Source organism: Danio rerio, chromosome 4, assembly GCF_049306965.1.
Source record: "Danio rerio strain Tuebingen ecotype United States chromosome 4, GRCz12tu, whole genome shotgun sequence".
NCBI classification, from domain to species: domain Eukaryota; kingdom Metazoa; phylum Chordata; class Actinopteri; order Cypriniformes; family Danionidae; genus Danio; species Danio rerio.
The window spans coordinates 45,262,501-45,281,529 of NC_133179.1; the positions used below are offsets into that span (position 1 = coordinate 45,262,501).

The window sequence follows — 19,029 nt, forward strand, 5'->3', positions numbered from 1 at the left end:
AACAGTTACCTTGTAATCAGGTGCTTAAATGCATCGCAGCTGGCTGCCTTAAGGAGAAGACTTTAAATGCCTTGAGGTGTGCTCAAATAGAGACAGAACTGTGGTTGACAGGAAGGTGGGAGTGCTTCCTAATCTGGTATTAAGGAGGTCTCTTTCTTTGTGGAGGAGCTCCAGCTAGGCATGGCTAAATTGAACTGATTTCCCAGAGCTGTTGCGCTACTTGAAACAAGTTGGTGTCGAAACTGCTCAGGGAAAGCAGCTTTGAAAGGTAGCGTGGCCGAGCGGTCTAAGGCGCTGGATTAAGGCTCCAGTCTCTTCGGGGGCGTGGGTTCGAATCCCACCGCTGCCAGGCAGTCTTTTTAGGATGCTTGAGAATGACCTCTCTGCTTGAGCAAACAGACTTGCGAAGAGATACTGCATGCTTCCGCTCGCATCCAAATGTAGATTCCTTGGCCAAAGTTGAAGGGCTTCACTAGGAAGCTCTGCGTCCTCTCTGCTGTTCTGCTTCCGTAAAATTGGGCAGAAAACGGACCACTGCATAAATTCTTCTAGGGTAGCGTGGCCGAGGGGTCTAAGGCGCTGGATTTAGGCTCCAGTCTCTTCGGGGGCGTGGGTTCGAATCCCACCGCTGCCACATGTGGTTTTAAACATGGCCAAACTGCTTGAGTGTGTGCGCGTTAGCAGTGAACGCTGGAAGTGAGAGAGTAAATTTAAGTCGTCAACTAGTCAGTATAATGTGTTCTTTGAAACTCACGGCAGACTCGTTGGTGTGACAGCAACACATCCCCAAGCTCGAATCTGCTCAGGAGCAAGTGTCTTTCCCACAATTAGATTGCAGCATCTTAAAGTCTGCACTGGAAGTCTCTCTCTGCCATTGCTCGTTTTAGCAAGAGCACCCTATTGAAACAGGAACAGTAAAGATTCACAATTAGAGTAGTAATACTCTATAACTGGATTTGAATATAATAACAACAACAATGTGGGGTCTGCTGTGATGGAATCAGTAACTTTCACTCTTTGTGAAACAACAGTTACCTTGTAATCAGGTGCTTAAATGCATCGCAGCTGGCTGCCGTAAGGAGAAGACTTCAAATGCCTTGAGGTGTGCTCAAATAGAGACAGAACTGTGGTTGACAGGAAGGTGGGAGTGCTTCCTAAGCTGGTATTAAGGAGGTCTCTTTCTTTGTGGAGGAGCTCCAGCTAGGCATGGCTAAATTGAACTGATTTCCCAGAGCTGTTGCGCTACTCGAAAAGCTTACAGCACCTGGTATTCCCAGGCGGTCTCCCATCCAAGTACTAACGAGGCCCGACCCTGCTTTACTTCCGAGTTCAGATGAGATCGGGCATTTCCAGGGTGGTATGGCCGTAAGCGAAAGAGGCTGTCAAGCGTTGGCTATTTAAATCAGCTGCCAAATGAAGCACTTGGAAAAGCTTACAGCACCTGGTATTCCCAGGCGGTCTCCCATCCAAGTACTAACCAGGCCCGACCCTGCTTTACTTCCGAGTTCAGATGAGATCGGGCATTTCCAGGGTGGTATGGCCGTAAGCGAAAGAGGCTGTCAAGCGTTGGCTATTTAAATCAGCTGCCAAATGAAGCACTTCGAAAAGCTTAAAGCACCTGGTATTCCCAGGCGGTCTCCCATCCAAGTACTAACCAGGCCCGACCCTGCTTTACTTCCGAGTTCAGATGAGATCGGGCATTTCCAGGGTGGTATGGCCGTAAGCGAAAGAGGCTGTCAAGCGTTGGCTATTTAAATCAGCTGCCAAATGAAGCACTTCGAAAAGCTTACAGCACCTGGTATTCCCAGGCGGTCTCCCATCCAAGTACTAACCAGGCCCGACCCTGCTTTACTTCCGAGTTCAGATGAGATCGGGCATTTCTTTTTTTTTTTTTTTTTTATTCAAAAAATCATCACATTACATTAACATTTAAATACTTCAAGAAATTTCACAAAACAAATACATTAAAATAAAACTTCTTCATAAAATAACATCCTCTTTGGGCATTTTCCACTTTAAACCATTTAAAACATTATACACTTCATCATTAAACACATCATAAAAGCTTGGTAACATGTCTTCTCCTTTAAAATACCAGTACAGTCTTTCTATGTAACTTTCCATTTTTCGTTTTAGTACATTCCACACAATTAAAACAACTTTTTCCTGTTTTGCTACATTTCTTCTTTCCCACACACATTTTTTAATCATCATTATAAGAAGATTTACAAACTTTTTGTTTTTGTTTTCCATATTCCATCCGAACATCACTAGAGTATTCCATTCCAATTGTTCTTCATCCCAATCTTTCAATAAATCTTTTAGCATTTTTTGGCATTTCATGTAAAAACATTCTAATTCTTTACAGTATAAAAACAGGTGTAAAATTCCTTCATCTTCTTGAAAACATACCTTACATGTTGCATTTGGTTCTCTCTGTATCTTTGTTAAAATGCACTCAGTAAAAATTGCCTTGTGTCTTATAAAATATTCAAAACATTCCAATCTTGTTTCTATTATTTTCCCTCTCATGTTTTTCCATATATTTTCCTTTTTCACACTATTCAATCTTTGTACCCAAAAGTTATTTGCTATTGGTTCTTGAAATACACTATCTCTAAAATACACATAAAAGTCTTTCAGTAAACAATCTTTAAAATCACAAAGCTTTCCTTTTAAATTGACATGTATGATTTTTTCATTCCCACCTTCTTCCATATTTTCTATTCTTGTAATCCATTCTTTTGGTATGGCACCTTTGACCGTTTCAAGTTTATTTTCTATTTCCTTTACACTGTATTCCTCTTTAGCTTCTTCCATTAAGTCTACTATATATTGCTTAGTTAAAAATCCCTTTTTGAATTCATAAAGAACATCCCTTATTCTTAAAATCCCTACATCCATCCATTTTTTAAAAAATAGTTCCTTTCCTTCTTTTAAAATACTTTTATTTAAAAACAAAGGTTGATTTAACAAGTTTTCTCTTCCCTTTACTTGGTAAAATACTCCGTCTAAAAATTTCCCCCATGCACTTAAAATTTCTTGATAAAACCCTGGTAACTTTTCCGTCATCCAGTTTTTTGTTTTTAACCAAAGAATGTCTTCTCCTAAGTTAAAATTGCCAACTTTGTTTAAAAAATATTTCATGACCTTTTTCCATTCTGTTGAGTTCTCCTCTTGTAAAAGCTTTTTAATTATTTTCACTCTAAGACAATTCTTCCTTTGTTTAATATCCATCAATCCTATCCCTCCTTCTTCTGTTGCTCCTATTATTGTATTGTACGCAATTCTTGGGGGTTTCCCCTCCCATAAAAAATCTTGAACACACTTTTTCAATCTCGCTTCTATCCAACATGGCATTTCTGTTACATATAATTTATACCATAGCTTTGATGTCATTAAAACATTTAATATTAAGGCTTTCCCCTTTAAGCAAAGTTCTCTCATCCTCCAGAAATTTAATCTTGATTCTATTCCTCTTATTAGATCATCCCACATCTTTTCTGTTGCTTTTCTTTCATTTTTACCAATTAAAATTCCTAAAATTTTCAGTTCTTCTACTTCTCTAAATTGGAAACAATCTGTTAAAATATCTGCTTTACCAAACCTCATATATTGTGTTTTATTTTCATTTATTTTGCTTCCTGTTCCCTTACAAAACTCCTGTACTTTTTTCATGGCTTCTTTTACACTCTTTTTCTCCTTCACTATTATTGTTGTATCATCAGCATACTGGTATATTTTTCCTTCATCCTCCTCTTCTTCTATTTTTATTCCTTTAATTTTAGTTTCTTGTTTTATTGCTAACCCTAAAGGTTCTGCAATTAGGGAATATAATAGCGCTGAAAGGGGACATCCTTGTCTAATCGATCTTGTAATTTTAAAACATTCTGTTAAAAAACCATTACATTTTACTTTTGTAAAAGCCCCATTATATAAAATTTTAATCCAATTAATAAAATTCTCTCCAAATCCAAATGTTTTGAGTACATCAAATAAGTAAGTATGTTCGACTCTGTCAAAAGCCTTTTCAAAATCTACACTAATTAAAAAACCATTCATCTTCTTTTCTTGTAAATAATCTATTGTGCTTTTAATACTCATTGTTACATCTGCTATATCTCTCCCTTTTATTGCATATGCTTGGTTTGATTTAATTAATTTAGGCATTACTTCCTTTAATCTATTCGCTAAAACTTTTGCTAAAATCTTTAAATCTGTATTTAACATTGTTATTGGTCTATAATTTTGTAATTCAGTTTTTGCTCCTTTTCTTTTATATATTAACTTCATTAATCCCATCCCCATTCTTTCATTCATCTCTTTACATTTAAAAATTTCTTTAAAAACTTCTTTAAGTATTCCTTTTAAAATATCTTTAAAAACAATATAAAATTCATTTCCTATTCCATCTATACCTGGACTTTTCTTTTTATTTAGTTGTTTTATTGCAATTTCAATCTCTTCTTCTTCTATTTCTCTGTCACATTCTTTGTTGTCATCTTTTTCTAGTTTTATTTTTATATAATTTAGAATCTTCCTTTCTTTTTCTTCATCAATACCTTTTGCTTTAAATAGATCTTCATAAAAATACTTGATTTCTTCTAGTATTTCTATGTTTCCTTTCGCAATTTTTCCATTCCTCCCTTTAATTTCCTTTATTATTCCTGCTTTACCTCTTTGCTTCTCTAAATCAAAAAAGAATTTCGTGCATTTTTCCCCTTCTACTGTGTATTTAGATCTGCTCCTCAACATTGCCCCCTTATATTTGTCTTCTTCTAAATCTCGTAATTTTTGCTCTATTTCTTTGATTTTTTCAATGTCTTTATTTTCTTTGTTTAATTCTTTTTCTAAGGATCTTTTAACTTCTTTTTCTGTATACTTTTTACATCTTTGTAGTACTGCGCAATATTTGATTGTGTATTTTCTTATTTGATATTTTGTGTTTTCCCACCATATCCTTTTATCTTCATCATACATTCTATTTTCTTTTTCATTCTCTATTATTTCTTTGACTTTTTGAACATAATCTTGATTTTTTAAAATGGTTGTGTTTAAAATCCAAGTCCCTGGTCCTTTTTGTATGTTTTCTATATTTACTTTAAAATGCAAGAGCTTATGATCACTAAAACTGTTCTCTTCATACTGTATGTTTTCTATAAAATTTTCAATATTTCTAGTACATAAAATAAAATCTATTCTCGTTTGACATATAAAATTCCCCACTATTTGTCTCCTTGAAAACTCTCTTTTTTCTCTATTCCTTTCCCTCCATATATCTATTAAACTATTTTCCTTTATTAACTCATTTAGTTCCTTTCTTCCTATATCCGATTTAAAAACCATTCCATCAGCCATATCTTGTTTTCTAAAAACAGTATTAAAATCTCCCATCATTATTATTTCTTTAAAATCTTTTAATACTTTATTTAAAACCTCAAAATATTCTTTTTTGTCTTTATCTTCTGTTGGTGCATGTATATTTGCTATTATTAATTCATGTCCTTCATAGTTCACCTCTATTACTAAACATTTTCCATAATTATCCCTATACACAATTCTTTTAAAGTTTAAAACATCTTTCCTTATTAAAAAAGCAACACCTCTTCCAGATTTACCATCACCATTATTATATATAATATCCCCTTGCCACAACTTTTTAAAATCATCCATTGCATGTTCTTTCCAGTTTGTTTCCTGTAAACCTATCACTTCCTTGTGTTTACATTTCTCTCTTATTTTCTCAAATTTATCTTTTCCCATCAGTCCCCTTGCATTAAAAGACACACAGTTTAAAACCATTAAAATAAATAAAAATGAAATTAAAAACCTACACATCCTCATTGTCCTTCATCTCCTTCCAACGCTCTCAACCAACAACTTCTTCCGTTAAAAGAGACAAAGATTAAAAGCATTTTAAAATAGATAAAATATTTTAAAAACATCATTTTTCTTCATCTTCTTCCAGTCCCCTTAACACTTCATACCTATTTACATATTTAGCTCTGTTCTTTGTTAAAACTTTTTTCTTTGCCATGTCCAAGTTTGGTTTTACCTTAAAAGTTCTTCTTCTTAAAAATCCTCTTTCCACTTTGTTCTTATCCACATTTTCCATCCTTGTTTCTTCATCATTTGCCATTCCTTCAGCTTGACCAGTCTTTCTTAGTTCCTCTTTTTCCACCGTGCTTAAAAAAGTTTTAAAACTGTCCGATATTTCCATTTGTGACCACTGTCCATCCTGTCCTGATAACTGTACTTCATTCTCTTCATTTTCGTTTTCTCCTTCCTTTTTTTCATTGTTATTCATTTCCTCCTCCATTGTCCTTTCTATTGCTTCATTATCTTCCCTATTGTTGTTTTCTTCATGCACCTGCCGGTCCTGATCTTCTCCTCCTCCTTCCTCTCCTTCCATCCAGCATTCACACTTGTTTAAAAAATTTTTACATTCCGGGCACCTAACAGTGATACAGTCTCTTGCAAAATGCCCCCTTTCCTCGCATTTGTAGCACTTGAATTCTGGACAGTCTTTCAGCATGTGTTCCGGGCTCATGCACAGCCTACAGGTCTTCACCTGATGGCTGTGCATCACCCTGAAGTACTGCGTTCCTTCTGCTGTCTCCATTTTTGTGCTATATGGCAAGGATGCCACCTCTTTAGGGAACCTCACTTTAAGGAACCTTGTTCCGTCTTCTATGTCGGTACCCGGATAAAACCTTCGTTTAATTTTAGATATGGGACAAACTCCCCAAGTATCTAATTTCTCCAGAATTTCCTTATCTTCAAGATAGACCGGCAGGTGCATGAAGGAAACAACAAAATCCCTATTATGAAGCTTTTTAATTTCACAGTTCACCCCGTTTATCATCAGTTTGTCAGTCAATTGTTCACATAATTCTTCTGTTTCCATTGTTAGTTCGTACTCCTTCCCTTGTCTTGGTCTTAAAGCCAGAATTTTTCCATGTCCACACTTTTCAATCACCGCTTTAATAATATCTTCTGCTCTCACTTCCTGTACATCTTCCACATTAATGATAACTGTTGCCTCCTTTAAATACTTTCTTCCACCTACTTGGCTTTTCCGTTGTCCAGCTCGTTGTCCATTTTCCAGTCCGTTGTCTTTAACCATTCTTGTCTCGTCATCCAGTCCTGTTTCATATTCCTTTCGTGTCTCTGCATCCAGTCCAGGGTCGTTTGCCATCAATCCGTCCTTTGTTTGCTCCATAGCAAAAAAACACACGCCAAAAACCACCCTCCAGCCAGCAAAATGCTGCTGTCAGGTGGTTAAAAAACAAAAATCAAAAACAAAAAAAAACTATATCAGTCCAAAAAAAGTGTAAAACACAAAAAAATAAACAGAAAAAATGGAGGAGAGCCTTCCTCTCCTGACTGCTGCCAGTCACTTCCTTGTTGCACTCTAGCTCCCTCTAGCGTGCTCAGGGTGGTATGGCCGTAAGCGAAAGAGGCTGTCAAGCGTTGGCTATTTAAATCAGCTGCCAAATGAAGCACTTCGAAAAGCTTACAGCACCTGGTATTCCCAGGCGGTCTCCCATCCAAGTACTAACCAGGCCCGACCCTGCTTTACTTCCGAGTTCAGATGAGATCGGGCATTTCCAGGGTGGTATGGCCGTAAGCGAAAGAGGCTGTCAAGCGTTGGCTATTTAAATCAGCTGCCAAATGAAGCACTTCGAAAAGCTTACAGCACCTGGTATTCCCAGGCGGTCTCCCATCCAAGTACTAACCAGGCCCGACCCTGCTTTACTTCCGAGTTCAGATGAGATCGGGCATTTCCAGGGTGGTATGGCCGTAAGCGAAAGAGGCTGTCAAGCGTTGGCTATTTAAATCAGCTGCCAAATGAAGCACTTCGAAAAGCTTACAGCACCTGGTATTCCCAGGCGGTCTCCCATCCAACTACTAACCAGGCCCGACCCTGCTTTACTTCCGAGTTCAGATGAGATCGGGCATTTCCAGGGTGGTATGGCCGTAAGCGAAAGAGGCTGTCAAGCGTTGGCTATTTAAATCAGCTGCCAAATGAAGCACTTCGAAAAGCTTACAGCACCTGGTATTCCCAGGCGGTCTCCCATCCAAGTACTAACCAGGCCCGACCCTGCTTTACTTCCGAGTTCAGATGAGATCGGGCATTTCCAGGGTGGTATGGCCGTAAGCGAAAGAGGCTGTCAAGCGTTGGCTATTTAAATCAGCTGCCAAATGAAGCACTTCGAAAAGCTTACAGCACCTGGTATTCCCAGGCGGTCTCCCATCCAAGTACTAACCAGGCCCGACCCTGCTTTACTTCCGAGTTCAGATGAGATCGGGCATTTCCAGGGTGGTATGGCCGTAAGCGAAAGAGGCTGTCAAGCGTTGGCTATTTAAATCAGCTGCCAAATGAAGCACTTCGAAAAGCTTACAGCACCTGGTATTCCCAGGCGGTCTCCCATCCAAGTACTAACCAGGCCCGACCCTGCATTACTTCCGAGTTCAGATGAGATCGGGCATTTCCAGGGTGGTATGGCCGTAAGCGAAAGAGGCTGTCAAGCGTTGGCTATTTAAATCAGCTGCCAAATGAAGCACTTCGAAAAGCTTACAGCACCTGGTATTCCCAGGCGGTCTCCCATCCAAGTACTAACCAGGCCCGACCCTGCTTTACTTCCGAGTTCAGATGAGATCGGGCATTTCCAGGGTGGTATGGCCGTAAGCGAAAGAGGCTGTCAAGCGTTGGCTATTTAAATCAGCTGCCAAATGAAGCACTTCGAAAAGCTTACAGCACCTGGTATTCCCAGGCGGTCTCCCATCCAAGTACTAACCAGGCCCGACCCTGCTTTACTTCCGAGTTCAGATGAGATCGGGCATTTCCAGGGTGGTATGGCCGTAAGCGAAAGAGGCTGTCAAGCGTTGGCTATTTAAATCAGCTGCCAAATGAAGCACTTCGAAAAGCTTACAGCACCTGGTATTCCCAGGCGGTCTCCCATCCAAGTACTAACCAGGCCCGACCCTGCTTTACTTCCGAGTTCAGATGAGATCGGGCATTTCTTTTTTTTTTTTTTTTTTTTTTTTTTTTTTTTTTTCAAAAACTTATCACATTAACATTCAAATACTTCAAGAAATTTCACAAAACAAATACATTAAAATAAACATTCTTCATAAAATAACATCCTCTTTGGGCATTTTCCACTTTAAACCATTTAAAACATTATACACTTCATCATTAAACACATCATAAAAGCTTGGTAACATATCTTCTCCTTTAAAATACCAGTACAGACTTTTTATGTAACTTTCCATTTTTCGTTTTAGTATATTCCACACATTTAAAACAACTTTTTCCTGTTTTGCTACATTTCTTCTTTCCCACACACATTTTTTAATCATCATTATAAGAAGATTTACAAACTTTTTGTTTTTGTTTTCCATATTCCATCCGAACATCACTAGAGTATTCCATTCCAATTGTTCTTCATCCCAATCTTTTAATAAATCTTTTAGCATTTTTTGGCATTTCATGTAAAAACATTCTAATTCTTTACAGTATAAAAACAGGTGTAAAATTCCTTCATCTTCTTGAAAACATACCTTACATGTTGCATTTGGTTCTCTCTGTATCTTTGTTAAAATGCACTCAGTAAAAATTGCCTTGTGTCTTATAAAATATTCAAAACATTCCAATCTTGTTTCTATTATTTTCCCTCTCATGTTTTTCCATATATTTTCCTTTTTCACACTATTCAATCTTTGTACCCAAAAGTTATTTGCTATTGGTTCTTGAAATACACTATCTCTAAAATACACATAAAAGTCTTTCAGTAAACAATCTTTAAAATCACAAAGCTTTCCTTTTAAATTGACATGTATGATTTTTTCATTCCCACCTTCTTCCATATTTTCTATTCTTGTAATCCATTCTTTTGGTATGGCACCTTTGACCGTTTCAAGTTTATTTTCTATTTCCTTTACACTGTATTCCTCTTTAGCTTCTTCCATTAAGTCGACTATATATTGCTTAGTTAAAAATCCCTTTTTGAATTCAAAAAGAACATCCCTTATTCTTAAAATCCCTACATCCATCCATTTTTTAAAAAATAGTTCCTTCCCTTCTTTTAAAATACTTTTATTTAAAAACAAAGGTTGATTTAACAAGTTTTCTCTTCCCTTTACTTGATAAAATACTCCGTCTAAAAATTTCCCCCATGCACTTAAAATTTCTTGATAAAACCCTGGTAACTTTTCTGTCATCCAGTTTTTAGTTTTTAACCAAAGAATGTCTTCTCCTAAGTTAAAATTGCCAACTTTGTTTAAAAAATATTTCATAACCTTTTTCCATTCTGTTGAGTTCTCCTCTTGTAAAAGCTTTTTAACTATTTTGACTCTAAGACAATTCTTCCTTTGTTTAATATCCATCAATCCTATCCCTCCTTCTTCTGTTGCTCCTATTATTGTATTGTACGCAATTCTTGGGGGTTTCCCCTCCCATACAAAATCTTGAACACACTTTTTCAATCTCCCTTCTATCCAACATGGCATTTCTGTTACATATAATTTATACCATAGCTTTGATGTCATTAAAACATTTAAAATTAAGGCTTTCCCCTTTAAGCAAAGTTCTCTCATCCTCCAGAAATTTAATCTTGATTCTATTCCTCTTATTAGATCATCCCACATCTTTTCTGTTGCTTTTCTTTCATTTTTACCAATTAAAATTCCTAAAATTTTCAGCTCTTCTACTTCTCTAAATTGAAAACAATCTGTTAAAATATCTGCTTTACCAAACCTCATATATTGTGTTTTATTTTCATTTATTTTGCTTCCTGTTCCCTTACAAAACTCCTGTACTTTTTTCATGGCTTCTTTTACACTCTTTTTCTCCTTCACTATTATTGTTGTATCATCAGCATACTGGTATATTTTTCCTTCATCCTCCTCTTCTTCTATTTTTATTCCTTTAATTTTAGTTTCTTGTTTTATTGCTAACCCTAATGGTTCTGCGACTAGGGAATATAATAGCACTGAAAGAGGACATCCTTGTCTAATCGATCTTGTAATTTTAAAACAATCTGTTAAAAAACCATTACATGTTACTTTTGTTAAAGCCCCTTTATATAAAATTTTAATCCAATTAATAAAATTCTCTCCAAATCCAAATGTTTTGAGTACATCAAATAAGTAAGTATGTTCGACTCTGTCAAAAGCCTTTTCAAAATCTACACTAATTAAAAAACCATTCATCTTCTTTTCTTGTATATAGTCTATTGTGCTTTTAATGCTCATTGTTACATCTGCAATATCTCTCCCTTTTATTGCATATGCTTGGTTTGATTTAATTAATTTAGGCATTACTTCCTTTAATCTATTCGCTAAAACTTTTGCTAAAATCTTTAAATCTGTATTTAACATTGTTATTGGTCTATAATTTTGTAATTCAGTTTTTGCTCCTTTTCTTTTACATATTAACTTCATTAATCCCATCCCCATTCTTTCATTCATCTCTTTACATTTAAAAATTTCTTTAAAAACTTCTTTAAGTATTCCTTTTAAAATATCTTTAAAAACAATAAAAAATTAATTTCCTATTCCATCTATACCTGGACTTTTCTTTTTATTTAGTTGATTTATTGCACTTTCAATCTCTTCTTCATCTATATCTCTGTCACATTCTTTGTTGTCATCTTTTTCTAATTTTACTTTTATATAATTTAGAATCTTCCTTTCTTTTTCTTCATCAATACCTTTTGCTTCAAAAAGATCTTCATAAAAATGTTTGATTTCTTCTAGTATTTCTATGTTTCCTTTCGCAATTTTTCCATTTCTCCCTTTAATTTCCTTTAGTATTCCTGCTTTACCTCTTTGCTTCTCTAAATCAAAAAAGAATTTCGTGCATTTTTCCCCTTCTACTGTGTATTTAGATCTGCTCCTCAACATTGCCCCCTTATATTTGTCTTCTTCTAAATCTCGTAATTTTTGCTCTATTTCTTTGATTTTTTCAATATATTTATTTTCTTTGTTTAATTCTTTTTCTAAGGATTTTTTAACTTCATTTTCTGTATTCTTTTTACATCTTTGTAGTACTGCGCAATATTTGATTGTGTATTTTCTTATTTGGTATTTTGTGTTTTCCCACCATATCCTTTTATCTTCATCATACATTCTATTTTCTTTTTCTTTCTCTATTATTTCTTTGACTTTTTGAACATAATCTTCATTTTTTAAAATGGTTGTGTTTAAAATCCAAGTTCCTGGTCCTTTTTGTATGTTATCTACATTCACTTTAAAATGCAAGAGCTTATGATCACTAAAACTGTTCTCTTCATACTGTACGTTTTCTATAAAATTCTCAATATTCCTAGTACATAATATAAAATCTATTCTTGTTTGACATATAAAATCTCCAACTATTTGTCTCCTTGAAAACTCTCTTTTTTCTTTGTTATTTTCCCTCCATATGTCTATTAAATTATTTTCTTTTATTAGCTCCTTTAGTTCTTTCCTTGCTGTGTCAGATTTAAAAACCATTCCATCTGCCATGTCTTGTTTATTAAAAACTGTATTAAAATCTCCTACCATTATTATTTTTTTATATCTCTCAATTACCTTATTTAAAATCTTAAAAAACTCTTTTTTATCTTTCTCTTCCGTTGGTGCATTTATATTGGCTATAATCATTTCTTGTCCTTCATAGTTTACTTCTATCACTAAACACTTTCCATTGTTGTCTTTATACACGATTTTTTTAATATTTAAAACATCTTTTTTTATTAAAAATGCCACCCCTCTTCCAGATTTGCCATCACCATTGTTATATAAGATATCCCCCTCCCACTTCTTTTAAAAATCTTCCATTACATAATCTTTCCAGTTTGTTTCTTGTAATACTGTCATGTCCTTATTTTTACATTTTTCTCTTATTTTCTCAAATTTCCCTTTTTCCATCATACCTCTTGCATTAAAAGATACACATTTTAAAACCATTAAAAGAAATAAAAATAAAATTAAAAACCTAAAAATCATTATTACTCATTATCTCCCTCCATTTCCTTTAACACTTCATATCTGTTCATGTTTTTCATTCTTGTAGTAAATTTTCTCTTTGTACTTTCTAGATTAGGTTTAATCTTTAATGTCCTTCTTCGAATTGTTCTTCTCTCCTCTCTGTCCATTTTAATTTCTTCTTCTCTTCCAATTTCATTACTTTTTTCTTCATTTCTTTGTCCAGTCTTCACCTCATTGTCTCCACACATCTGAGAGTTGTCCATTGTTTCCATTTCTATGTTTTCATTATCCTCTTCTTCTCTTTTTTCAGTTTCTTTGAAAAGCGTTTGCCTCTCCCTTTCTTCCAATATCAGTCTTTCATTTGCTTCATTTTGCATTTTTCCTCTCTCTTCTTCATGTCTTTCTTCACAAAAAATGTCATCTTCATTATTCCTCTCATGCATTTTCTTATCCTCTTAAATTTCTTTTCCATTTTGTATCTCTTTCAGTAAGTCTTTTGGTTGTAAAACTCCTGCTTGTTCTTCTCCTTCATTTTGTTCTACATTGTTTACTTCATGCACTTGCCTGCTTATCTGGTTTCTCTCTTCTCCTTCCTCTGCCTCCATCCAACATTCACATTTTGCTAAAATTTGGAGGCATTCCGGGCATTTAATTGCATCACAGTTTCTTGCAAAATGTCCTCTTTCTTCGCACTTAAAGCACCTAAAGTCTGGGCAGTCCTTCATCACATGCTCCGGGCTCATACACAGCCTACAAGTCTTAACTTGGTGGCTGTGCATCACCCGGAAATATTGTGGTCCTTCTGCCGTTTCAAACTTCGTGCTATATGGAAGCGAAGCCACCTCCTTGGGAAACCGTGTCTTTATGAACCTTGTCCCATCCTCAATCTCAGTGCCCGGATATGTCCTCCTTTTAATTTTTGATAAGGGGCTAACACCCCATCCATCCAATTTTTCTAATATTACACTATCCTCCAGATAAACAGGCAAGTGCATAAAGGAGACAACATAGTCTCTGTTTTGTAACATTTTAACTTCACAGTTCTCTTCATTTATTGTTAGTCCATCAATCAGTTTGTCACAAGTTTCTTCCTCTTCTAAAGTTATTTCATATTCTTTGTCCTTTCTCGGTCTTATTGCCAAAATTCTCCCATGTCCACATTTTTCTGTTAACGCCTTAATAATGTCTGAAACTCTCACCTCTTTTACTTTGTCCACGTTTAGTATTACAGTTGCTTCCTTCAAGTACTTCTTTCCTCTCCTTTCATGTTGTCTTTCCTGTTGCTGATTTTCTTGTCGTTCCATGTTAGCCATGTTTGTTTCTCCTCCTCGTGCTGTGTTGTTTCCCATCTGTTTTCCCTCTCGTATTCCCGTACTCAACTTTTTTGACCTCTGACCCGCCTCCAGAGGACCCCGTTTTTTCTTTCGTGTACCTTCGGCTCAGTTCGAAAAATTGATTGACATCTGACTAGCCTGTCTGACTACACACCTAGCGGTGAATCTTGGAAAAGTTCCTTCCCCGGCTTTAACATTGCCTCGACTCTGATTGGTCAAATGTTGAAAATGTTGAGAATTACAGTCAGCGATTGGCTGCAAATGTTGAGATGCTGCACCGTGATTGGCTACAATGTTGGAGCGAATCCCTCTGATTGGCTCTCATCTTCAACATTTGTGAAATATTGATGGACAATCCTTCAGCAGCTGGCGTTCAGGTCGCAGTCTCCCCTGGAGGCGTGGGTTCGAATCCCACTTCTGACAAACCGAGCCTGCGGCAGTGCGCTCAGGCTGAAGTCTTTAACTCTCTGCCACCATGTCCGAATGATAGAGTAACACTGACCAAGCGCCGCATCACGCGGGCTTTAATGCAAGTGCACCGAAAGGGGATCAAAAGAATTGTCCTGGGACGGCGTTGATTTTTAAGGTTTGCAGGGCATTTTTTCGTCAAATCCTCGTACAACGTCAAGTCATGACATTTGATAGATCCACGCCCTTGTATTGTTGATCATCCAGTGAGCAGAGAGCCAATGGAGAATGTGCGTAAAAGCAAATCTGAACGTTTCCGCACAGTTTCTAACAGGAGACCCTCCGCTTGTAAAGCCATCGTGATAGCCACAGGAGCCTCCGGTTAGGGTGAGAGCACTGTCTTGTGGTGCCATCGCAGAGAGACTGAAAGTCACTTTCCGCAATGTTTTCATTCAATGTTCTACGCTGGTGGAATCACCTTCCCATTCCCACTCGGATTACGGATACACTGGTGTCCTTCAAACGACAGCTAACACCCATCTCTTCGGAGTACACCCGAACCCCGGTGAATATCCCTCTCTCTAAAGAAAACGAAACTCCTACTCCAGCACTAAATTCTCTGAACACAAACAAATTACTTGGAATAAATAGCCCTTTTTCATATGCATTGCCTCGTCTTGTTGAATACCTCCACTATTGTATGTTGCTTTGGACAAAAGTGTTCGCTAGTTGTATGCTTCCGCCCAGTTTCGAACAGGAGACATTTAGCGTGTAATGCAAACATGATAAAAAAACTACACTACGAAAACCAATAGGCCAGTGCTGCTTCAAGTATTTATAGACTTTTTTTATAGAGCTGTCTTGTACGGTCTGCACCGTGGAGGGCCAGCAAACGCACTGGCCACCTGCTCATGCACAACATAAACCTAAAAGAAATCAGATTCTACGCAAGTTTGCGACACCGCGAGGGGAGGTAAACACTGAGTTAAATTCAAACTTCTAGCCTCACACCGCTCAGCAGAAAGAATGTTTTCAGTGAACGTCAGTACTCAACAGAAGCCTGATTTGACAATTGTCATAAAAGCCAGAGGTTGTTTCCGCCCAGTTTCGAACTGGGGACCTTTCGCGTGTGAGGCGAACGTGATAACCACTACACTACGGAAACCTACAGGCACAACAAGCAGATAAGCCTTTTTGATTGGGTGCCTGTCGACGATCATTGCTAGTGCGGCAGTGGATGCTATTATTTTTTCGCCAAAAGAAGAACACTGTTTCTGCTCGGTTTCGAACCGAGGACCTTTCGCGTGTTAGGCGAACGTGATGACCACTACACTTCAGAAACCCCACAAATGCTTGCACCAGCGAAGTTAGGCCTGCAAGGATAAAACAAGGTGTACGCGTTTGTCAATCAAGCGGACAAAGCCAACTCAGCGTGACAAGCTCCCTGCAGGTATTAGGGCCAATTTACAATCCGGGCCCAACACAGCTGTACAGGTCCTTGCGAAATGTCCCCTTTCGTCACATTTGAAGCACCTGAATTCTGGGCGTTCCTTCATCACATTTTCTGAGCTCATGCATAGTCGACAGGTTTTTACCTGATTGGTGTGCATGACTCTAAAGTGCTGTGGCCCTTCCGCCGTCTCGATTTTGGTACTGTATGGTAAGGAGACCGTCTCTTCTGGAAATCTGTTTTTTACAAACCTTGTTCCATCTTCTATGTTTGTGCCTGGATACAATCTTCTTTTAATTTCAGATATGGGGAAAACTCCCCATCCCTCTAGCTTGCTTAAAATTTCTTCATCAGCTAGGTAAACAGGCAGATGCTTGAACGAAACAACATAGTCTGTGTTTTGTAATGTCCGTACTTCAGGTTTCACTCCTTTAATTGTCAATCCATTGTCTATTAAAATTTCGGTGTCATCTTCAGTCTCCATTGTTACTTCATACTTCCTTGTTTGTTTGGGTTTCACCGCCAGAATTCTTCCTTCTCCAATCAGCTCCGTGACTGCTTTGATTATATCAAATCTTCTTGCATCTTTTACATTTCTACGTCTACAGTTACTGTTGCTTTCTTTGTGCATACTCTTCTTTGTATCTCTTGCTTATCCTTACCTTTTTCACCTCTTCGTTGGCCGGGCTCTTCATTTTATTTATCTCTTTGTCTGTTGTCAAGTCCATTTTCTTTATCTCTTCGTCTATCATCCAGCCCATTTTCTTTATCCTTTCGTGCAAGTCCCTCCATTTCCATGTCGTTGCCGGGTAATCTGTCCATGATTAAAAATAAAACACACAACATAACCACCCTCAAGTCAGCAAAATGCTGCTGTTAGGTGGTTTTTAAAGACAAAAACAAAACAAAACAAGGTCAATAAACAAAAAGGTAGACAAACAAAATGGGGAGAGCCTTTCTCTCCTTACTCCTGCCAACTAACTTCCTGTTTGCTCTATAGCGCCCTCAGGGTGGTGTGGCCGTAAGCAATGACAGCTGTCAAATGTTGGCTATTGAAACCAGGCGCAGCCCCTGGAGGCGAGCACAGCTTAGCTGCCTGCTGCGCCAATGAGCTGGGCAAGCTGTGAAACACCACATTCCATGTCACGGTACTGCACTGTGGCTCCCAGGAGACAGCTCCTGCTAAGTTTGCATGTCAGGATGGCCGAGCGGTCTAAGGCGCTGCGTTCAGGTCGCAGTCTCCCCTGGAGGCGTGGGTTCGAATCCCACTTCTGACAAACCGAACCTGTGGCAGTGCGCTCAGGCTGAAGTCTTTAACTCTCTGCCACCATGTCCGAATGATAGAGTAACACTGACCAAGCGCCGCATCACGCGGGCTTTAATGCAAGTGCACCGAAAGGGGATCAAAAGAATTGTCCTGGGACGGCGTTGATTTTTAAGGTTTGCAGGGCATTTTTTCGTCAAATCCTCGTACAACGTCAAGTCATGACATTTGACAGATCCAAGCCCTTGTATCGTTGATCATCCAGTGAGCAGAGAGCCAATGGAGAATGTGCGTAAAAGCAAATCTGAACGTTTCCGCACAGTTTCTAACAGGAGACCCTCCGCTTGTAAAGCCATCGTGATAGCCACAGAAGCCTCCAGTTAGGGTGAGAGCACTGTCTTGTGGTGCCATCGCAGAGAGACTGAAAGTCACTTTCCGCAATGTTTTCATTCAATGTTCTACGCTGGTGGAATCACCTTCCCATTCCCACTCGGATTACGGATACACTGGTGTCCTTCAAACGACAGCTAACACCCATCTCTTCGGAGTACACCCGAACCCCGGTGAATATCCCTCTCTCTAAAGAAAACGAAACTCCTACTCCAGCACTAAATTCTCTGAACACAAACAAATTACTTGGAATAAATAGCCCTTTTTCATATGCATTGCCTCGTCTTGTTGAATACCTCCACTATTGTATGTCGCTTTGGACAAAAGTGTTCGCTAGTTGTATGCTTCCGCCCAGTTTCGAACAGGAGACATTTAGCGTGTAATGCAAACATGATAAAAAAACTACACTACGAAAACCAATAGGCCAGTGCTGCTTCAAGTATTTATAGACTTTTTTTATAGAGCTGTCTTGTACGGTCTGCACCGTGGAGGGCCAGCAAATGCACTGGCCACCTGCTCATGCACAACATAAACCTAAAAGAAATCAGATTCTACGCAAGTTTGCGACACCGCGAGGGGAGGTAAACACTGAGTTAAATTCAAACTTCTAGCCTCACACCGCTCAGCAGAAAGAATCTTTTCAGTGAACGTCAGTACTCAACAGAAGCCTGATTTGACTATTGTCATAAAAGCCAGAGGTTGTTTCCGCCCAGTTTCGAACTGGGGACCTTTCTCATGTGAGGCGAACGTGATAACCACTACACTACGGAAACCTACAGGCACAACAAGCAGATAAGCCTTTTTGATTGGGTGCCTGTCGACGATCATTGCTAGTGCGGCAGTGGATGCTATTATTTTTTCGCCAAAAGAAGAACACTGTTTCTGCTCGGTTTCAAACCGAGGACCTTTCGCGTGTAAGGCAAACGTGATGACCACTACACTACAGAAACCCCACAAGTGCTCGCACCAGCGAAGTTAGGCCTGCAAGGATAAAACAAGGTGTACGCGTTTGTCAATCAAGCGGACAAAGCCAACTCAGCGTGACAAGCTCCCTGCAGGTATTAGGGCCAATTTACAATCCGGGCCCAACACAGCTGTACAGGTCCTTGCGAAATGTCCCCTTTCGTCACATTTGAAGCACCTGAATTCTGGGCGTTCCTTCATCACATTTTCTGAGCTCATGCATAGTCGACAGGTTTTTACCT

General features: G+C 38.1%; 1 protein-coding gene and 18 non-coding genes across 19 annotated transcripts in view; 3 read left to right on the forward strand and 16 right to left on the reverse strand.

The window, feature by feature from the left end:
- The window catches only part of znf1046 (zinc finger protein 1046), a 659,651-nt gene that overhangs the window by 298,074 nt on the left and 342,548 nt on the right, over positions 1 to 19,029 (reverse strand). The gene's annotated exons all lie outside the window — the stretch shown is intronic.
- trnal-aag (transfer RNA leucine (anticodon AAG)) lies at positions 268 to 349 on the forward strand. Its single transcript has one exon. It is a non-coding gene; the product is annotated as a tRNA-Leu (tRNA).
- On the forward strand, positions 553 to 634 carry trnal-uag (transfer RNA leucine (anticodon UAG)). The gene has a single exon. It is a non-coding gene; the product is annotated as a tRNA-Leu (tRNA).
- LOC137493958 (5S ribosomal RNA) lies at positions 1,253 to 1,371 on the reverse strand. The gene has a single exon (XR_011013933.1). It is a non-coding gene; the product is annotated as a 5S ribosomal RNA (ribosomal RNA).
- On the reverse strand, positions 1,430 to 1,548 carry LOC137492060 (5S ribosomal RNA). Its single transcript, XR_011012032.1, has one exon. It is a non-coding gene; the product is annotated as a 5S ribosomal RNA (ribosomal RNA).
- On the reverse strand, positions 1,607 to 1,725 carry LOC137493909 (5S ribosomal RNA). Its single transcript, XR_011013884.1, has one exon. It is a non-coding gene; the product is annotated as a 5S ribosomal RNA (ribosomal RNA).
- LOC137492049 (5S ribosomal RNA) lies at positions 7,514 to 7,632 on the reverse strand. Its single transcript, XR_011012021.1, has one exon. It is a non-coding gene; the product is annotated as a 5S ribosomal RNA (ribosomal RNA).
- LOC137489538 (5S ribosomal RNA) lies at positions 7,691 to 7,809 on the reverse strand. The gene has a single exon (XR_011008943.2). It is a non-coding gene; the product is annotated as a 5S ribosomal RNA (ribosomal RNA).
- On the reverse strand, positions 7,868 to 7,986 carry LOC137489600 (5S ribosomal RNA). The gene has a single exon (XR_011009005.2). It is a non-coding gene; the product is annotated as a 5S ribosomal RNA (ribosomal RNA).
- Positions 8,045 to 8,163, reverse strand: LOC137489511 (5S ribosomal RNA). Its single transcript, XR_011008916.2, has one exon. It is a non-coding gene; the product is annotated as a 5S ribosomal RNA (ribosomal RNA).
- LOC137489589 (5S ribosomal RNA) lies at positions 8,222 to 8,340 on the reverse strand. The gene has a single exon (XR_011008994.1). It is a non-coding gene; the product is annotated as a 5S ribosomal RNA (ribosomal RNA).
- Positions 8,399 to 8,517, reverse strand: LOC137489552 (5S ribosomal RNA). Its single transcript, XR_011008957.2, has one exon. It is a non-coding gene; the product is annotated as a 5S ribosomal RNA (ribosomal RNA).
- On the reverse strand, positions 8,576 to 8,694 carry LOC137489535 (5S ribosomal RNA). Its single transcript, XR_011008940.2, has one exon. It is a non-coding gene; the product is annotated as a 5S ribosomal RNA (ribosomal RNA).
- Positions 8,753 to 8,871, reverse strand: LOC137489578 (5S ribosomal RNA). The gene has a single exon (XR_011008983.1). It is a non-coding gene; the product is annotated as a 5S ribosomal RNA (ribosomal RNA).
- trnav-cac (transfer RNA valine (anticodon CAC)) lies at positions 15,813 to 15,885 on the reverse strand. Its single transcript has one exon. It is a non-coding gene; the product is annotated as a tRNA-Val (tRNA).
- trnav-aac (transfer RNA valine (anticodon AAC)) lies at positions 15,990 to 16,062 on the reverse strand. The gene has a single exon. It is a non-coding gene; the product is annotated as a tRNA-Val (tRNA).
- On the forward strand, positions 17,365 to 17,447 carry trnal-cag (transfer RNA leucine (anticodon CAG)). Its single transcript has one exon. It is a non-coding gene; the product is annotated as a tRNA-Leu (tRNA).
- Positions 18,525 to 18,597, reverse strand: trnaa-cgc (transfer RNA alanine (anticodon CGC)). Its single transcript has one exon. It is a non-coding gene; the product is annotated as a tRNA-Val (tRNA).
- On the reverse strand, positions 18,702 to 18,774 carry trnav-aac (transfer RNA valine (anticodon AAC)). The gene has a single exon. It is a non-coding gene; the product is annotated as a tRNA-Val (tRNA).